The sequence below is a fragment of the Simochromis diagramma genome, unplaced genomic scaffold (genome assembly GCF_900408965.1).
Source record: "Simochromis diagramma unplaced genomic scaffold, fSimDia1.1 OVJJ01000165.1, whole genome shotgun sequence".
NCBI classification, from domain to species: Eukaryota; Metazoa; Chordata; class Actinopteri; order Cichliformes; family Cichlidae; genus Simochromis; species Simochromis diagramma.
In genome coordinates, this window is record NW_024387467.1 from 1,139,722 (window position 1) to 1,157,834 (window position 18,113).

Genomic DNA, 18,113 nt, shown 5'->3' on the forward strand with positions numbered 1-18,113 from the left:
GGATGTTCCTGCACATTCTTCAACTCGGAGAAAATGTCACAGATTTTCCAAAATGAGTGCATGAGCAACACAGGATGAACTAATGAATGTAGCCATTACATGTTTAGGATTACCAGATGAACTACTGGGTTTCACACACACACACACACTCACACACACTCACACACACACACAAACACACACACACACACTTGTTACAGGACAGCGACTGTGGCCTCCTGCTACACTGGAGTCTACACCCTTTATATGAACAAAACCTACAGCTGTGCAAAGATGTCAGCTCATCTTGCAAGTGCCCCTGAATTCCTGCTAGACTCATCATTACTGTTCTGCTCTCTGCTTGAAGTAACAAGAAGAAGGAAGAACACAGCACTGCATCAGCCTGCAAGAACACAGACTCAGTGTGAGTGGATTCAGCCTCATGTTCAACACTTTCTTTCACTATCAAACCCTCCAGCTGAGACATTATTATTATTGTTAAGACTGTGTGGAAATAATGCCCACTCAACTCAACACTGACTTCATCTTAAGTTAGCATGTAGCAAACTTTTTAACCTAACAAATATTCAAAAATCAAAAGGAGAAATTAAAAGCCAACCTGTCAAAGAAAGCAGAAAACTATCCATCCGTGAGTCCACGCCTCTTATTTGTCGAGCTTAGACTAAACCCTGGTGTACGGTGACGGCTATTAGGAACAGAGGGGAGGGAAGTGTGTGTGTGTGTGTGTGTGTGTGTGCACATAGGGGGGTTAGGGGCGTGTGCTAAGAGGAAGAGAGAGTGGGCGTGGCCCTGAGACACGGAGAGCCTGAGAGAGGACTAAAATAACTACTGTATTTCCTTGACAAGCCGAGTGCAGAGCTGTTTGATAAATGCTCACACACTGACACACACGCAGACACACACATACAACCAGCCTCTGTGAGAAAGAGGAAACTGAAGTAACACACAGCGAGTGATTATGACACCGCAGTCTTTCAAAGGCACACCGAGCTATTCAGAGTAGGTGTACAGTGAGGATAGACGAAACACAAAGCACCCACTCAAACACAAAGTCTATGACTCAGAGCTGCAAAGGACGTCTTTACACCAGCGCAGGAGGGAACAATCAAGAGCACTGAACAGCGAACAGATGACCATCAGACCTAAAAATACATCCCCGGTTCCAGCCGGGACGCCGCGTTAAATACTAATAAAAATCAGAAAGTCCTAAACTTTGATTTGATTCACAACAGAAAACATGTTCAATGTTTAACTTAAAACCAACCACGTGACAGTGAGGTCATTATGAATGTGATGACAGCAACAAAGGTGGACGGGGCCACGTTTATCGCTGTGCAGCATCCTGCCTTCTTTTAACTACAGGCTGTGAACTGGACGTTTGGGAGGGGACTGGTCCCGACGGGTCAGACTATTTAACATCAGCTAAACGTGAAAAGGTTCCAACCTGAGCCCGGCTTCTTTGGTTTGTTTTTCCACAATAACCCCAGCACACTGGATAAAGCTTGCTGTGGTTTTACCTTTAAAGTGGGAATATTTCGGGCCCTCGCGGGACTTCAGGTACTCGTCACCATGTAGCACAGGTGGCTGCTCAAAACAAGCTACAACCTAACATCTACACGTTGATGCCAGGTTCATCTTCATAATCAGTGTCATCATTTAACATGTAGATTATTTAGTCTATTCACACACACAGCAACCCAGATTATCCACTAGTTGCACACCACGCTCAGTGACTCACTGACACTTTCTAACCAAGCTGGAAGCACAGCTGTCATCTTTATTTCTGTTGACCTGACAACTACAACCCCCGTTGCCGTGGGAATTGTGTTCCCAGTCCACAGGATCACTAGTAAACCACTGGCAAGGTTATACACACAGACACAGATGCACATTTGCACACAAACAATCCTGCTGTGAGTGCCAGCGTGAGCAGGAAATAACAGTGCAGAGACTTACAGCCTGTGTGTGTGTTGCCTCTGAGCATGTTTCAGGCATATCTGCCCTGCCAAGGTCTCTGAAGCACAGAAGGCAATAGCTCCACCTACCGGTCATTAACAGATGTTACACCAACAAAGTGCAACTTTCTCTTAAGGTCTTGTTGTCGCTCTTTCAGCCTTACCTCCTGGTGAACAGCTTGAATCCAGTGAAGGACTTGGAGCAGCCACTGTGGATCTCCTCTTCCTCCACACAGAAAAGAGGCAACAAGGCTGGACCGGGGGCAAAGGAAGAAGGCAAAGAGGAACTGGATGAGGATGCAGAGTTGCAGTCTCCATCATCTACGTTAACATTTTGTAAGCACGTTCCTTCCCCTTCTGCGTTTGTGTCCACACTGGTTTCTTCAAGCTCACCACTGCAGGCCTCCGGGTCAGTGTCGTGCTCCAGATCTGTACCTGCTCCCGGTTCCGAATCCATGAGAGAGTCTGTTCAGGTCCTGTGATCTCACATTGTGTTAGAACGACCTGCAACGCTCCTGGATTTCTGGGTAGTCTTTGAAAAGCATGACGTTAAAGACGAGTCCACTTATGACGTCAGTCCAGCTCCTGTGTTACAAAGGAACTCCCACAGGACCACTTTAATTATTCCTCCTGCCTGCAAGTCCTTTACACTCTACCTCTCAATGACACCAGCTTCACTCAACTTATACAGATGTGAGATATGACCTGAAATCACGAGACAGAGAGTGAGTGTACATTGTGTCCACAGAGATATCATTAAAGGACCACACGAGCAATCACAACATGTCAGTAACTGAAGTGTGTCCTTGCACAAGACACTACATGGTTCTCCTGCAGTTACTTAAGAACACTACTCTACTAAAGCACAGCTCAACTAAACGTATTGTGCCTCAGTTACAGTGACCCACACACTAAAAGAGTTCTAGCAGTAATGACAAAAGTTACCTGTTACTAGAGTGTCTAAAGAATTGTGATGTAACAAACACAACTCTAGTAAAGCCTTAAAGTGCAGTTCAACTACTGTTAGCCTGAATAATAATCAACACTTACGAGCTGGTCAAGGACTTCAAACATGGCTACCCAGCAGAAGCTACAAAGTCAATAATCCACAAGCCAAAGGTCGTTCACAAGAGAGACAAGGTGTGTGTGTGTGAGTCTACAGACGGATTAGTGCGTCTTGAGGGAGAGTTAATCCTTCCCAGCCGTCCACATGTGCGCCTGCAGTAAGCAGCAGCAGCTCACAGCCACTCACTCCGCATCTCACCCTCCACACTTCTTCCTCTCTTCCTCTGACAAAGTTTACACTCAGTCTTCTTCGCCGCCTCCTTTTGGATTCGCGTTGAGTTTAATGACACTTCATGTAACGTGGATACTGACGCGCGTGCGCAAACACTATAACTACTGTAGCGAACTGCTGCACGCGCAGTTTGGTAAATACACACTGATCCTGTGTAGTACTACTCGGCCGGCTAAACCCAGGAAGTGGATAATGAAAACAATCAGGGCCTCGGCGCGAGTTGCCTTGTCACGTGCCTGACTGAATGTCTTCAAATGAATTAGAGCTGCTGTTCACTATACAAACATTTTATACACACACAAGAAAGAAAGAAAGAAAGAAAGAAAGAAATAGTAAAAAGTTTGCTGGTGAGAGATTTTTCAAATTGACTGTTGAGTTCTCTGCTGCACTTCGCTCTCTCTGCAGGTCATTACTATAAGCCAGGTTGCGCACGCAGCCTGCTGTGAGTCTACCTTGAACATTTGCGTTGGCTCTATACTTCAGCGTCACTGAAACACATTCACGCACAGACTTTGGCGACACTGATCAGCCGTTGTCTCTGCCCTGCTGTAAATGCCCACATGAGGGTGCTGTGTAACGGACAGCCACTCGGTCCGTGACAGGATTTTACTTTCTGCTATATTTGTTTTAGATTAGTTTCTTTAACCCGGGATTACCAGACAGTCGTTAGTGTGGTTTCAGCAGTGCTCGGAGGTTGCAACACTAATACAAGCTACACCATCACCGAAGAGGCCGTGACTCCTGCTTCCGTTTTGTAGGGTTACACTTTCTAACATCAGCTCATTGACAGGTTTAATACGCGGGAAAAATCTTAATTTTTCAGATTTCACTGTCTCGTCGGGGCGTTTTCACGCCGGTAGTGGGTTTACTGTGGTCTGAATCCGTTCTTGATTTTGTAAACTTCTAGCGTTTTCCGTGGTTTTCGTTTCTTTTCACAGACAAAATTTCAAGCAAACAAAAAGGCGTGTCTACAAACCACGTGAGAATATTCAGTCCGCTCATTGGCCAGAAGTATCTGGGGCGGGAGCCACAAAGGTAAATACAGGAAGAAGGTGCCGTGTTCTGGTTCTGGACGCGGGCAGTTAACGTTCATTTCACGGTGTATTGCTAGCTTGTACGGAGCTTTGCACCTTCCCACATCGAGACGACGGACCGCACGTCACTACGGGCCGTTTAGCTCTCACGTGATGGTTGGTTAGGATCACGTGCACACCATAAACTCACCGCTCGATCGATGTGGAAACGAACACAGCTTTAAGGCATCTGATCAGAAATGCCGTTCACATTTTTTAATAAGCAAATATTAATACCTCACTTATCACATGTCCACTGCCTCTTACACAGCACGTGCACCTTGGTGTCTGCCTCAAACAAAGTGAGACAGTCAGAATTAGTGAGTGAGCGCAGAATTAAATGTGGAGAATTACTGTGAAAAGCAGACATTCGCAGCTTTTGCCCAACCCTGAACTCTGAGGAAACTCGGGAGTTTTGAGAACAGCTGATCATTTAGAGTCCACACCATACCAGACCAGGATTGTTCTGTGCAAACATTTTGCAATGAATCTTAAATTTCATTTTGTGATACTTTTTACAAGAACTGGTCTGCATGCACCAAGTGGAGGACTTGTGAATTAGCATCCAGGCAGCATTCACACTGCTTGTGTATACACACATATATTGATATATATATAGATACACACACACACCTGCTCTTCTCCTTTCTATTTCACTGTTCTCTCTTGTCCTTCGCCCACTCCGTATTTCCATGACAAATAAAAAGCCACTCAGCAGCATGACACACAATTCAGAGAAATCCTTTTAACTTCCAAACACCCACAGCTGACCCATTTTCTGTGTTTCTATGTAAAGAAGGGCTCAGGTTCTGAATCGTAACCATAACCCTATACAGCCCGATCATCTCATTTCTTCTCTACAGATGATATTTACGGAGTCAGAGGGACACTGACAACTGATAACACAGTGGACAAGTGGAAGTGTTGTGTTCACAGTTCATTTGTTCCATTTGTTCATAAACACACACAGTCCAGAGTAATCGATCACTGGGACATGCTCAGTCCTGACTCTTCTGCTTATACTATTATAAGCAAATGTTTCACTTATGTGTCAACGTATGCTTCAGTTACAGTAATACCTGTGCAGCAACATGGGTTTTCAATTAGGACAACATGGTGCAGTGGTTAGCACTGTGCCCTCACAGGAAGAAGGTTCCTGGTTTAACTCTCCTCAAGCACAGGTTTCCTCTGGGTACTCCAGCTTCTTTCCACAGACCAAATACATCAGGTGTATAGAATACGGTGCTATATGAAAATGAAGACTGTCTATGTAAGATCAGAGAAGCACTCTGTAAATGCCGCTTTGCTGCAGCAGTGAAGGCAGAGCCAGCTGATCCTGGTTCTGTTTACAGATTTGAAAATTCTGCACTGGTCTGAAGACTTTGACCACCAGTGTGTGAATGTGTGTGTGGATGTGTGTGTCAATGTGTGGATGACCGAATGTAGTTTTACCATTTCGACAACAGTGAATGTTGTCACTAGTTGTTATTATTGCCATTAAAATGAGTGTCTAATATTGTAGGCTATTTATCTTACAGTGTGAAGCTCCGTGAGTGGCAGCTGTTGTGAACTGGAGCATGTATTTGGTCTGTGGAAGGAAGCTGTGGGTGTTTGGAAGCAGCATGTCTTTATCCTGTCTTCCTTCTCTCTCCCTGACCAATCACAGCATATGGCCCCGCCCCTCCCTGAGCCTGGTTCTGTCTTCCTGTTAAAAGGGAGTTTTTCCTTCCCACTGTCACCAAAGTGCTGCTCATAGGGGGTCATGTGATTGTCGGGTTTTCTCTGTATGTATTATTGTAGGGTCGACCTTACAGTATAAAGCACATTGAGGAGACTGTTTTTCTGATTTGTCGCTGTATAAATAACATTGAATTGAAAACTGCTGCTGCATGCAGAGTGGACTGTGGACCCATCCCATTTAAAGGTCACACCCAGGACACTGGACCAGTCAAATGTCACAACTTTGATTCTCTTTAAGCCAACATGGTCACCATAACTACATATTTAAGGAAAAGCATTTCATTGTGAAGCTTGTTTGTTTTAACAAATTATATGCTGGGACATATTGCACTGGAGCAGGTAACTGATTACACAGTTAGAGGTTTGATCTGCAATAAAACTGTAAAGCTCTTTATACAAGACTGAGATATTTTCATTTTGCATGTAGCCACACTTCACTACACCTTGCATACAGCTGTATTGTAATAACACGTGAGTTCCCAGAATTAGAGTTACACTAAGTATTCAGCGTGATGTGAGACGCTGACGAGTCACGAGTATAGATCTGCACCATCGTCCTGCTGACTGTCAGCTCCATGTCTTACTGTTGGTGTTGTCACAGAGCGACGGTGTTGAACAGACCTCATGGGGCCTGATCCACTGCTGATTATTCATCACAAAACAATCACATCATTGTTTGTCATACTTTTCTTACTTTCAGTCAGATGATAGAGTTTAGTTTTAAGTGATCTTCTGTCCATTGTGGGGGACAGTACTGATCAGAGACATTGATTGACCTACTTTCTGTATGAGGGCGTGCAGACTGATAGCTAACGCTAACTAGTCCTTTCCTTGTTGAATGTAGCAAAGTAATCATGACAGAAATGAGGAGGAATGGTAACAAAACTGTGATGAGTTATTGCTCTCTGCAAAAACATCCCATTCCAGTATAATGCAGCTGACCCATGACAGCATTTATTGTTGTCAGAGTCATCACAGCGTGTCCCAACAGCACAGACCTGTCAGATCAGCCCACGGCGTGTATATCCATGGAATGAAAACCATCTGCTTCCTGGCTAATGCAGATAAAATATTTGAATGCATGCTTGCCAAGTGTTTGGCTCCGATGTCAGCTTGTTTGTATCACGTGTCCACAAAGTTTTAATAAATGAATGTGTCCTTACACATGAGCAAACTGATGTTAACTAGGCTTAATTTCAGTTGATAAGAGGCACGTAAAACTATTTCCTTCACCGTAGAAAGAGAACTTCAGTCTGAGAGGGGCCGCTTTTCACTTCCCAGTGTGTTCATCAGTGTGTAATTTATGACAGATACATGAAGAGCAACATTAGTGAAATCAGAGAAAGACATGATAAAGACAACACAACATTTTATGTGTTTATGTACATAAAAAAAACACTTATGGATTATTCGCTCCCAGCAATCTTCAGCCAGGAGTGAAAGTCATGCTTGTGTTTTTCCTCCTTCATCTGCAAAGTTCTCACACAGTTTATCAAGCTTACAGATACTTGAGCCTCTGGCTACTGAGCAGGATTAGATAATATCTGCTACTCATGTATGTTAGGGGACATACAGACTGAACAGAAAGGATATTTCAAAATGGGAAATGGTTATATCCTCTTTCTTGTTAAAGGCACATCCTTCATGTATGGACTGGAATGATTCTTATATAGCGCTTTTCTACTCTGAGCAAATTCATTCACACAAGCACGTTTTCTAGGTTGTTAAGTGCTCAGTATCTAACATTTACACACATTCACACGTCGATGGATGCATCAGAGAGCAGCATGGGGTTAGTATCTTACCCAAGGATATTTGGCATGCCTGGGATCGAACCACCAACCTTCCAGTTAGTAGCTGACGTGTTCTACCACCTGAGCTGCAGCCATCCCGTAGCTGCTGTTTAGACATTGGCAGTTCTCATAACACCTGATCTAACTTTTATCTAACGTTTTATTGGCTTTAATCCATCAAGTTCTGTTCTGTTTGTTTAAAAAACATGATGCCACTTAACTCAGGATGGACGCTCAGTCCTTACAGCTGCTGAATTCAAACTAAAGGCTGGATCCGATGACACGCAGAGCTAGAAATCAATACAAAACAGCCAAGCATGAGCTGTGAGGTGTTCGGTGTTTGAAAGCCAAGTGCATCGTGCTGTTTATAGCATCAGCTGCACCTCTTCCCTGCCTGTAGGCAAACCGTAGTGGATTTAATCTGCAGTTTCAGTACCCATGAAACCAAAGCATCACAACAGTTGTATGTGATATTGGTCATTAAAATCAGCTGGATGAGCCTTCTTTGGAGCAGGAATGATAACAAACATCAGGAACAGTGTGAGTATCTACGGACTGCTGAAATACAGACACCAAGCTGCTGCCGGCTGCTCCGTCTTTAAAAGAAAAGCTGAAATTCTGTCAGAAGAATTCTTAGAGCTGACGTGTTGAGACAGAGACGGATGGATCAGGTGACAGGCCGTCATAATCTCCACTCAGTGATAAGGACTCCAGCTGGTGAAACCACCAGCCAAAGCCTAACCCACACTTTTGGAGTTATAGAAGTGTTCCTCTAAAATATCCATCTGTGGCTTCCTAGCTACACTCGAAAGCTGATTCGCTTCTCCTTGTACAGATCGAAGTGCTACACGATCAGGATTTAGGGAAATTTCCTTCCTATCGATGCATGATTTTCAGCACTGATTTTCAGTCTGTGCAGAAATGAATGATCTGTTATTGGTTTTACAGCCTCATTTATGTCAGAACGATGAAAAATATTCAGTCAGTACCACGAAACCAGCTCTCTGTGGGGCAGCGCTGTGCTTTGTCCACAGTTACGGTTTTGGTCTTTCATTTGCAGGTAGCACTCGCAGCACTCGCCTATCCTGTGTTGAACATCCGAATCAGGCAGTGACAGGTGCAGCTTACAGTGGATAAAATCACCAAGAACAAAAACGGTGCTATCAGAGTAGCTGGTGTTGAATACAGCGTAGTGATGTGTCGGTCGCGAACGAAACGGCTCTTAGAGCCGACTCTTTGAAGTGAACGACACGAGCCGACTCCTTATTGGGATCCGTGGGCGTTTTTCTCTCTCTCTCTCTCTCTCTCTCTCTCTCGCACTTTTTCCCCGCTTCACTCCGCACGCGAGCCTTGTGCTTTGCGCTGGGCAGAGGGGGGAGGGGCAGTAGTTACACTCAGTAACACAGGAACAGAGCGGGAGGGAGAGAGAGAGAGAGAGAGCAGGGACAACAACGTCACATTAGAAAGGTATAGTAATCATCCACAACTATAAATAAAGAAAGTTTATTCATGCAGGTCCATATGACAGAGAATGTGCATCTTATTTATGTTTTCATATTTTAATTTATATTTAATTGTGTTGTGGTTTGCAGTGTTTTGTGTTGTTTCACTTTAAATTTGTTTAAAAGGAAAAAGCTGAAAAGTTTAAATAGTTAAAAGTTGAAATGTAAATAGTTGATTTTTGTATTATATGATTTATTTATTACATTTTATGTGGAGTGAATAAATAAAAGTATATTTACGGTGGCCCCTACAGACAAAACACATACAAACTTCAAAACACGTAAAAACACAGCAGAAGTGCTCCAGGATGCTAGGGGGCAGTGTTGAGCTTTTGTTACCGAGTGGCTACACAAGCCAGCAAGTACCAACGACCGGATTTGGTGTGTGGTAGTAACAGGTAAATGAACTTCTTTTTTTTTTTAATTATTTGAATATATATGAGTGCTTGTGTAGAAATACACAAACAATACACACATGCTTTCATGTTTTCAATTGTGTAATTTAAGTGATCTAGTAGCTCTGCTTTGGAAGTTCAGTTAATGCTAGAAATGTGTTTTGGAGTTTGTACGTGCTTTGTCTCATGGGGCCACCGCATATATTTATATATAAACATATATAAATAAAACCACTTTTTTTACATTAGTAATTCCTTTTGTGCATAATTTTATATTATTGTTAATAATAAATTAATTAAAGCAACAAAACAACCTGAAAAGCCTGTTCTCTAAAAAGAGCCAGAAATCCCATCACTACTGCAGCGAGTTATTTGGTTTGCAGCTTTTGCTTCATTACCAAACGGAGGGACACAAACTGCATAAAACAACATCTGCTTTTGTTTTGTGAACACAAAGCACATAAAACAGGAAACACGACACTGAGACAGACAAAAAGCTAAACTAAAGAGACAGGACTGACTGGGGAGACACAACTAAACAGAAGAACCAGCCAACCACAGGCAGACACAGGGAACAGACAGGGATCACAAAAGGGAACTAACAAACCTATAATGAACCAAAGCTATGCAAGGGCATTAAACTCAAAAGCACAAAGGAACAAATGACCAAAGCACTATGAGCTCACTATACAGCTAGTCATAAAGCCTCTCTAAAAACTAAAGAAAATCATGAATTACCAAAAGACCCCGGGGCCAAGGCCGAGGGAAACCCTGACGTTAGCACGGGACAGAAAGCTCACTCTTCAAACGCAAAAATGAGCTTCTCTCACACGTTGACAGGAGAGAGTTTTACATTGATCGTGCCAATTTAATCAATTGTGTCAAAGGTCACCAACCAGGAAGCTCTTCTGTCGCCACAGTTACCCGCTGACCATCTATGGCTCACATCACCTGTATATGCTGCTGGTTTGGTGTTTTGAAGCGTTTTTAGCCACTTGGCCCCATGTTAGCACATCGCATGTCATTTGCTTACAGTTAGAATTAAGCACCTTGAGGTGACTCTTGTTGTGAGTTGGTGCTATATACAGAAAATTGAACTGAAATTGATTGCAACACAAATATAACACAGCTTTGACGTGAGGTAAGATGAACCACTGGCTGAATTTTCCCCCAAGCTTCCACCTGCCTTTGCCCTTCAGTCTCCGTTTAACAGCATATCCTTTATGTAGCTGCCAGTTCTCAAAACACCTGATCTAACTTAATCTGAACTAAGATTACTTACTCTGCCACTCTTCTCTGCTTATAGGTAGTGCCAGAGCTATAATAAATAAGGAGGCCACAGATCTCTAGTCACCATGCTAGAGCTGGTGCCTTATGGATTATTATTGCACGCTTACAAAGAAGAGTTTTTGTTTTATGCAGCCGATGACGCGAGACGAGAGAGGAGTGGCTGTTTTCTGCAACTGCTTCAGCAGGCTCAGCTGATGCACCAACGCATGCCGCTCACAAACGTCAGCGTGAACATCAGTATGCTGCCACAACGTTGTATGCCAGTGATGACGAGAAGATTTACGAACTAAAGGCGTAGCTGCAGCTACTGGCTGGAACAATAAAAACTGACCAGACTAAGGCGAAAAAATAGTCCCAGAGCAACGTTCCCTCTAAGCTGCGCACGTGCACAATTGCGCACTGCTGGCACGTCTCTGCGCACAGAAAATCTGCGTTGCGCACACACACAAAAAATCGAACCTGAATTGAAATTAAAATCAAAACTTCAACAATCCTGTTCTGCAGTGTTAGTCAGTGACTGGCTGCTCCTGTATGGGATCAGAACGATGCCACCTTATCCCACAGTCCAGCCAATGATGCGATTCACATTCGTATATACGCAGCTGATCAACGTCGCTGACAGGCTCTGACAGCGTCCTTATGTGCGACACCGGTGTTTTAGCAAAGCGGCTGATGTGGAGTGAAGCCACGTTAATGACAACGTGTACAACCATTGGAGATGTGAGCAGGACAGATGGAACAACTGACGGACAAAGTGTGGACTTTATACCAGTTTTTAAATTGTGTTGATCGGCCACGTAAAACCAGAGTTATGATAAAATATCTGCAATGTTTGGTTTTCTTCCTGAATACTGTCGTTGTTTATATTTACTGCAGGAAGAAACAGTAAAAACTGCCTTTTATAAGGAAAACGCTCGAAAGCCTGTGAACAAAAACAAAACCTCCCAGCCTTTCCTATTGGTGGAAAAAAGTACCATGTGGACCAATCAAAGAATGATATGGCAACATGACATTTAGTTGTTTAGGGAGGGGGAAGTTTTAGGAGTGACGGCGTGTTTGAGACGTGAGAGATTTGAGACGTTTAGCACAAATCTTGTGTAGTGAGTGTGTAGTTAGTGTGTAGTTAGCGTGTAGTTAGCGCGTAGTTAGCGTGTAGTCAGCGTGTAGTCAGCGTGTAGTTAGCGTGTAGTTAGCGTGTAGTTAGCGTGTAGTTAGCGTGTAGTTAGCGTGTAGTGAGTGTGTAGTTAGTGTGTAGTGAGTGTGTAGTGAGTGTGTAGTGAGTGTGTAGTGAGTGTGTAGTGAGTGTGTAGTTAGCGTGTAGTTAGCGTGTAGTTAGTGTGTAGTTAGCGTGTAGTTAGCGTGTAGTTAGTGTGTAGTGTAGTCAATAGTGTTGTTGTGTGTGTCAGAACAATGAGGCGACTGCTGAGTGTTACAGGTGTTACAGCAGTGACACATCTGCTGCTGTCAGGCCTGCAGGTATCAGGCTGTTGTTCTCCTTCATCTCATAGTGGACAGAAATTATTTTTTGCAGCGGCACAAATAATTTGTGTGGCATCAGATTTGATGCAGAACAGCTGATTGTTCTGTAAATAGTTTGAAATGTTTGTTTAAAAACACCTTGGCTGCATTTTTAGGTAAACAGCTGCAAAAAACTTCGTTGTTTGCATAACTCAGTTACTTTTTTGAAGAAGTAACTATATAATTAACTGCCCAACATTGGTCATTATTTACTGTATTTGCAGACAGAGTTACAGACTCTCTCCCAGACCACAGACTCAGAATACAAGTCAGAGCTTTATAAATATATAAAAAAAGAAAGTTGTGTTTTCAAAATTGGAGTTGAAGTTATTTTTACTTCCAGTAGTGTTAACATGCTACACAGGTCATGAACAAGATTCTTTTTAATTTTCATTGTAAGTGGGCTAAAGCAGTTAATTAAAAGTAGTCTAACATAAATGTAAATGCTGTAATTTGATTATTGTAATAAACATGTAACTTGGATGCTGGCGTGACCACAGTGCACACGTCTGCTGCTGCTCACAGTGGTCCAAACTCAGAGAGTTTGTGCGTTCGCTCAGACACATGAAACATTAGAGGGAACATTGTCCCAGAGTACACTCTGCTCATTCAGTCAGTCCCATTTCCTGAACTTTTTTTTGTTGTTCTGACTTGGACGAACCAACCAGATTTCCTTCATCAGCTCAGTATTCTTCTCCACCTGCCTGGAATAGCCTCCGCTCCATGTTTGTAGCTAACAGAGTGAGCCACAGCTCAGTTCGCCTTCTCTGTCTCTGAAATCTTCTGTTGGATCGTCCCTTCTCCTCCAGGCTCGCACACCCACCAGCTTCTGTTCAGATTGTAAACATGCACAGAGCTCTACAGCATATCAAAGATAACAACTGTGCTATATTAGGCCACTGATACACACATTCAAAAATAACTTACAGGGAACGTGAATTTGCATTCACGTTCCCTGTTCTGTGGAAATGCTGCTCCAGCTTTAGCATGAGCCCTTCTGTTCCCCCTTCAGTAAACACTGGGCTGAATTTCACTGGAAGGAATCATGATGCTGGTCTTCTTTTGTCGTTTGTCCACGCACGGCTGTTTCTCCTTTATGAACACAGCCCCAGGTTATTAGCTTGTGTAAGAAGAAAGCATTTCGCATAATGGTGCTACAAAAGAGCTACAGCACCGACAAAAAAGGGGGGGTTGCAGGAGCATGAGTGTCCTAATTAAAATCCATAATTATATTTACTTTCTTGTGTACAGAAAAGCAATATTTCCTCCTGAAGGTTTCACAAGATAAGGACATAAAACACGTGTGACTAGCTAGTCAGACGCACAGCACGAGTGAGCCGTCAAGCTGGACGCCGTCAGCAGAGCTGTGGAGGTGGCACCAATCTGCCCGTCTTTGTCTGTTTCACCATCGATCCTTTAAACAGAATAAGTTCATCCAATTACAGAACAGACACAGTTTATTCCAGTTACTATTACTATCATCAGCGTCTAATGTCTGATTGTTATCAGCCTCTGCTCCATATGTGCAGGCCTTTCCTTCCAGCTGCTTTTGTATGTTTGCAGCTGCGTGGAGTGCACGGGCCTGTTGTCACTGACTGCCATTGTCAGCGTGTGGTTAGAAATACAAACACGACAGCAAGCCTGTTTTATGCAAACACAGACACACACATCTGACATGTTCCTGACTGTTGTAACACTGTTTTTGTCATCATGCAAAACACAGCGCCAAGGTTTTGTTCTTCTCTGCAATTTTTACACCCTGCAAAACCATTTGATTATAAGAAATGCAAATATGGGATCAACAAGAAAAGCTTTTTAGAATATCAACAAATTAAATCCATAGTAAAAAAGAAATTTAAACCGGGTCAAGTTGAACTACAAACACCACCAAGTGTGGTTCAATTTCTTACTCTTAAAACCCCCAAATTACTTTCCAAAATATACAGAATGCTTTCTCAAACAGATGAATCAATATCACTTCCTATTGCAAAATGGGAAGCGGATTTATCAGTTAACTTAGACCCAAACTTCTGGTCTCAGATTTGCTTAAAAACCTTTCATTTAATTAGAAATCCCAGTCTTCAATTAATTCAATACAAAATACTACATAGAGTGCACTATACAGGTCATCGGATGTTCAAGATGGGCTTTACGTCTACCAACAACTGCTCACACTGCCAAACCAATTCACCGGACAATTATATCCACGCTCTTTGGTTCTGTCCACCAGTTCAGAAGTTTTGGCGCGAGATATGTGAAGACTTATCGAAGTGTCTGAAATGTAACATTCCAACTTCCCCCTTAGTGTGTTTGTTGGGCAGCTTAGATAATGTCACTTCAGAAAAGAATATCAGCCCATATGGTTTTCACTGCCCTATGCATAGCCAAGAAAACAGTCCTCATGAACTGGAAAAATAAAAATAATCTTAATTCTAACCAATATAGAAATTATCTATTAGATTACATTAGTCTTGATACAGCCTCTGCCACCACATCAGATCAATTGCTCTGGGCTCCTTTGATCAGCTCCATCACCTAGTGGGGGTGGGGGGGTCTTAGTTTGGTCCCACCTCCGCTGTTGTGATTGGTGTGGGGGTAGGGACAGGCTTAGGGCGTCGGGGGGTTCCCCGGAGGCATCTTCCTTGGGGGGCTCAACCCGGGGTAGCGGTCATGTCCGGTCAGGGGCTCTGTTGGCTCTCAGGTGACGGTTTCCTCGTGGCTGCGTGCAGCGGGACTAGGGGAGGGTCTGTGCTGACGGACGTGGGTTACTGACCTGGTAGCCTGGCTGCCCCTGGGTGGGTCCGGGATGGGCGTGAGGTTCTGGGGGCGCTCCGTCTCTGGGCTGGGGCCCTGGCCGGGCCTCGGGGGCTTGGGTCCTGGTTGGTGTGTTGCCGGGGTTGTGGGCGGGTGGGTGCATGGGGGCCCAGCCCTGGCGCAGGGTGCCGCCGGTGCATCGAGCCACCTGGGGGGCTCTTCAACTGGTGGGGGAGGTTGTTACATCTTGCAGGAGCTTTCCTCTCTTCAGGAACTCTCTCTGCAGGAGGGGGAGATACAGGAGAGGTGGAGGAAGATCTCAGCCTGGGCGTCTATAGTCTTGTGTAGTCTGGAAGATGAGTGGATGATGGGGTGGGTGCAGTTTTCTCTGTGGTGGGGTTGGGTGGACTGTCCCGGGCTCTGTGGGGCCGGGAGGCGCTGCTGCACTGGGCCCCGGTCTGGATGGGCCTGGGCCCCCTTTCCCTGGCGGGTCGCGGAGTATGGGGGTGCCTACTGGGGTCAGCGGGGGAGCTGGCCCCAGGGAGGGGTCACTTGCCCCTCCCTTCCTTCCCTCCCCATCTCCAGCTGCCTCCCTCTTCCCGCTCCACCACAACCACCCACACATGCAGGGCCTTGGGGTAGGGGTATGTCACCAGGGTGCAGAGGAGGCTACCCCCCCCCCCCCTCTGTCCCCTTCTGGCTGCCTCTGCCTCAATTTTATCCCACAACTTAGACATTCACATTACTCACACTCTCATTACACATACATATAGGATCTTGGGGGTGGGCACACTACACGGAGTCCAAATTACCATCAGGGTGTACAACCTCACCCCTGGCGTCGTTGCCCACCTCTCAATGTTAATTACACGTAGACATTGAGGGCTAGCAGGAGGGACCATGCGCTTACCTGCTGCTCTCTGGCAGGTAGCTCCATGCCCTCCTGGGTTTTAAATGCACCTTAGAACACACATGCATCAACACTACAATGAGCGGGTGGAGGGAGGTTTGGAGTCTTCACACACCCCCGTTCTCTGCGGCCTGCTGGAGCGCTGGGGCTAGGAGGAGGAGTTGGCCGTCCGACTGCGGTCTGGAGCGTGGGGCCTCCCTGCTGCTGCGGAGTCGGGGCGGTCTGCCTCCCCACACCGCAGGGAAAAGGGTAACACCACCTGGGTCTGGGTGCAGTTCACCCCTCCAGGGGCAAGGGTACCTAGACCCGGTTCGTAGAGTACGCTTGGGGAGTGTGATCGTGTGTACAGCGTCTCTTTATGTCTGTCTCCACGTTGGTTGAGTGTGGAGTAAGTGCATATGAGAGCATGAGGGTGGGAATGGATGTTTGTGTCTGTGTGTGCCTGTATGTCTGTGTCTATATGTCAGGTTGGGTGTCAGGCGCCACCTCTCTGGGAACATCTCAGGCCCTCCAAGGTTTGGAGGCCTATCTCCACCCACCACCACTTCCCCTGCCAGTGGCGGACTCCCTCAGGTGTCGGTGCGTTGGTGGTTCTTTGTGTCTGGGGGTGGGCGTCCGGGTACACACCGGCTCACTCCTTGGCGGTCGCTTATCGGGGCCTGGAGCCTGGGGCTCGCTCGGGCCACTTCGGGGGTGGGGTGCCACCGGCCTCTCGGCCTGGGGCTCGGTCACTCAGGCACAGTTGGCTGCCGGCGGAGCTCACGGGCGCGTCACTGCAACTCCCCCTGGCTTCTGCTCCGCGGCTGCTGAGTGAGCCCTCATCTGGGACTCTCCTCAGCTCTTTCTGGGACAGTGGCGCGGCTGCCCCTCTGTTGGTCTTCCTTGGTCTCTTGTGTTCTGGGGGCCTCTGGATGTCTGGAGTTTTGATCTCCTCCATACCTGCTTCATGCCCTGGAGGACGGGGCTGTGGCCCCCCCACACCCTCTAGCAGATCATTACATGAAGGAACCTTTTAAAAAAACAAGCGCGTCCATGCTCACAGGTGTACACACGGGTGATCACACCCACAAACTACACCCTTTTTGGCTCCTACCTCAAAGCACACTGTGTTCTGTTGATCTTATGTGCTGCACAATAATGTTTAATATTTAGTATTTACTGTCATATTCCCATATATATATCATTGTGATGTTGTTTATTCTATTACTCTTGTTCTCTTCTGCTTGTTTTCTTTTTTCTTTCTCAGCAGGTGATCCAGGTGATCGATAGATCCATTTTTTTTTCTTTTTCTGCCCATTCTGTTGGTTTTTGTCTTTTGCCCTTCTCCCCCGTCCCTCTTCTCAGCTGTTTCTCTTTCCCTCTTTCTTTCTCCCCTTCTTTCCCCCAGTCAAGTCTGTCCCGTATTCAGCAAGTGAAAATAAAATAAACAATAAAAGGTGAATCAAATGGACCATTATGGCAAGGCTGGGATGGTCAATATGGTAAAGTAAATCCGTTGGGCATCTTTCTTTGCCTTTAGACAACAATTCTGATGCAAAAGAGCCAAACGGGACAGGCAAAAAAAGAAAGAAAAGAAAAAAAAGAAATGCAAATAATTTAAATGTCTACATGTAACATAATTGCATCAGGCTATTCAACATGAAACTACAGGCTACATGCTCGGCTGAGGCTTCGTATGATGCAGCAGCACTACTTTAATAGCTGTGAGGCACCGAGCATGAACAGTGTCTCTGCTGCCACAGAGACACTAAAAACAACAACATAACAACAGACGCTTTGGACAAACACGTTTTAATCAATAGCACCAAAAATGAAACGCGCTGCCTCGAGCTCGAATCGCTGAAGCCTTTCAGGAGCTGCAGCTGCAAACTGTATCCGATCGTTCC

At 45.1% G+C, this 18,113-nt stretch overlaps 1 protein-coding gene across 6 annotated transcripts in view; it reads right to left on the minus strand.

Annotated features, from left to right (window-relative positions):
• LOC120723441 (diacylglycerol kinase zeta-like) overlaps positions 1 to 18,113 on the minus strand; it is an 89,166-nt gene that overhangs the window by 67,543 nt on the left and 3,510 nt on the right. For 5 of the 6 annotated variants that reach the window (XM_040014868.1, XM_040014866.1, XM_040014865.1 and 2 more), the window contains exon 1: positions 599 to 2,112. The exons of the other annotated variant lie outside the window; for it this stretch is intronic. The gene's annotated coding sequence lies outside the window, so the exon portion shown is untranslated. Of the gene's footprint in view, positions 1 to 598; positions 2,113 to 18,113 lie in introns of those variants that run through there. 6 annotated transcript variants of the gene reach the window in all.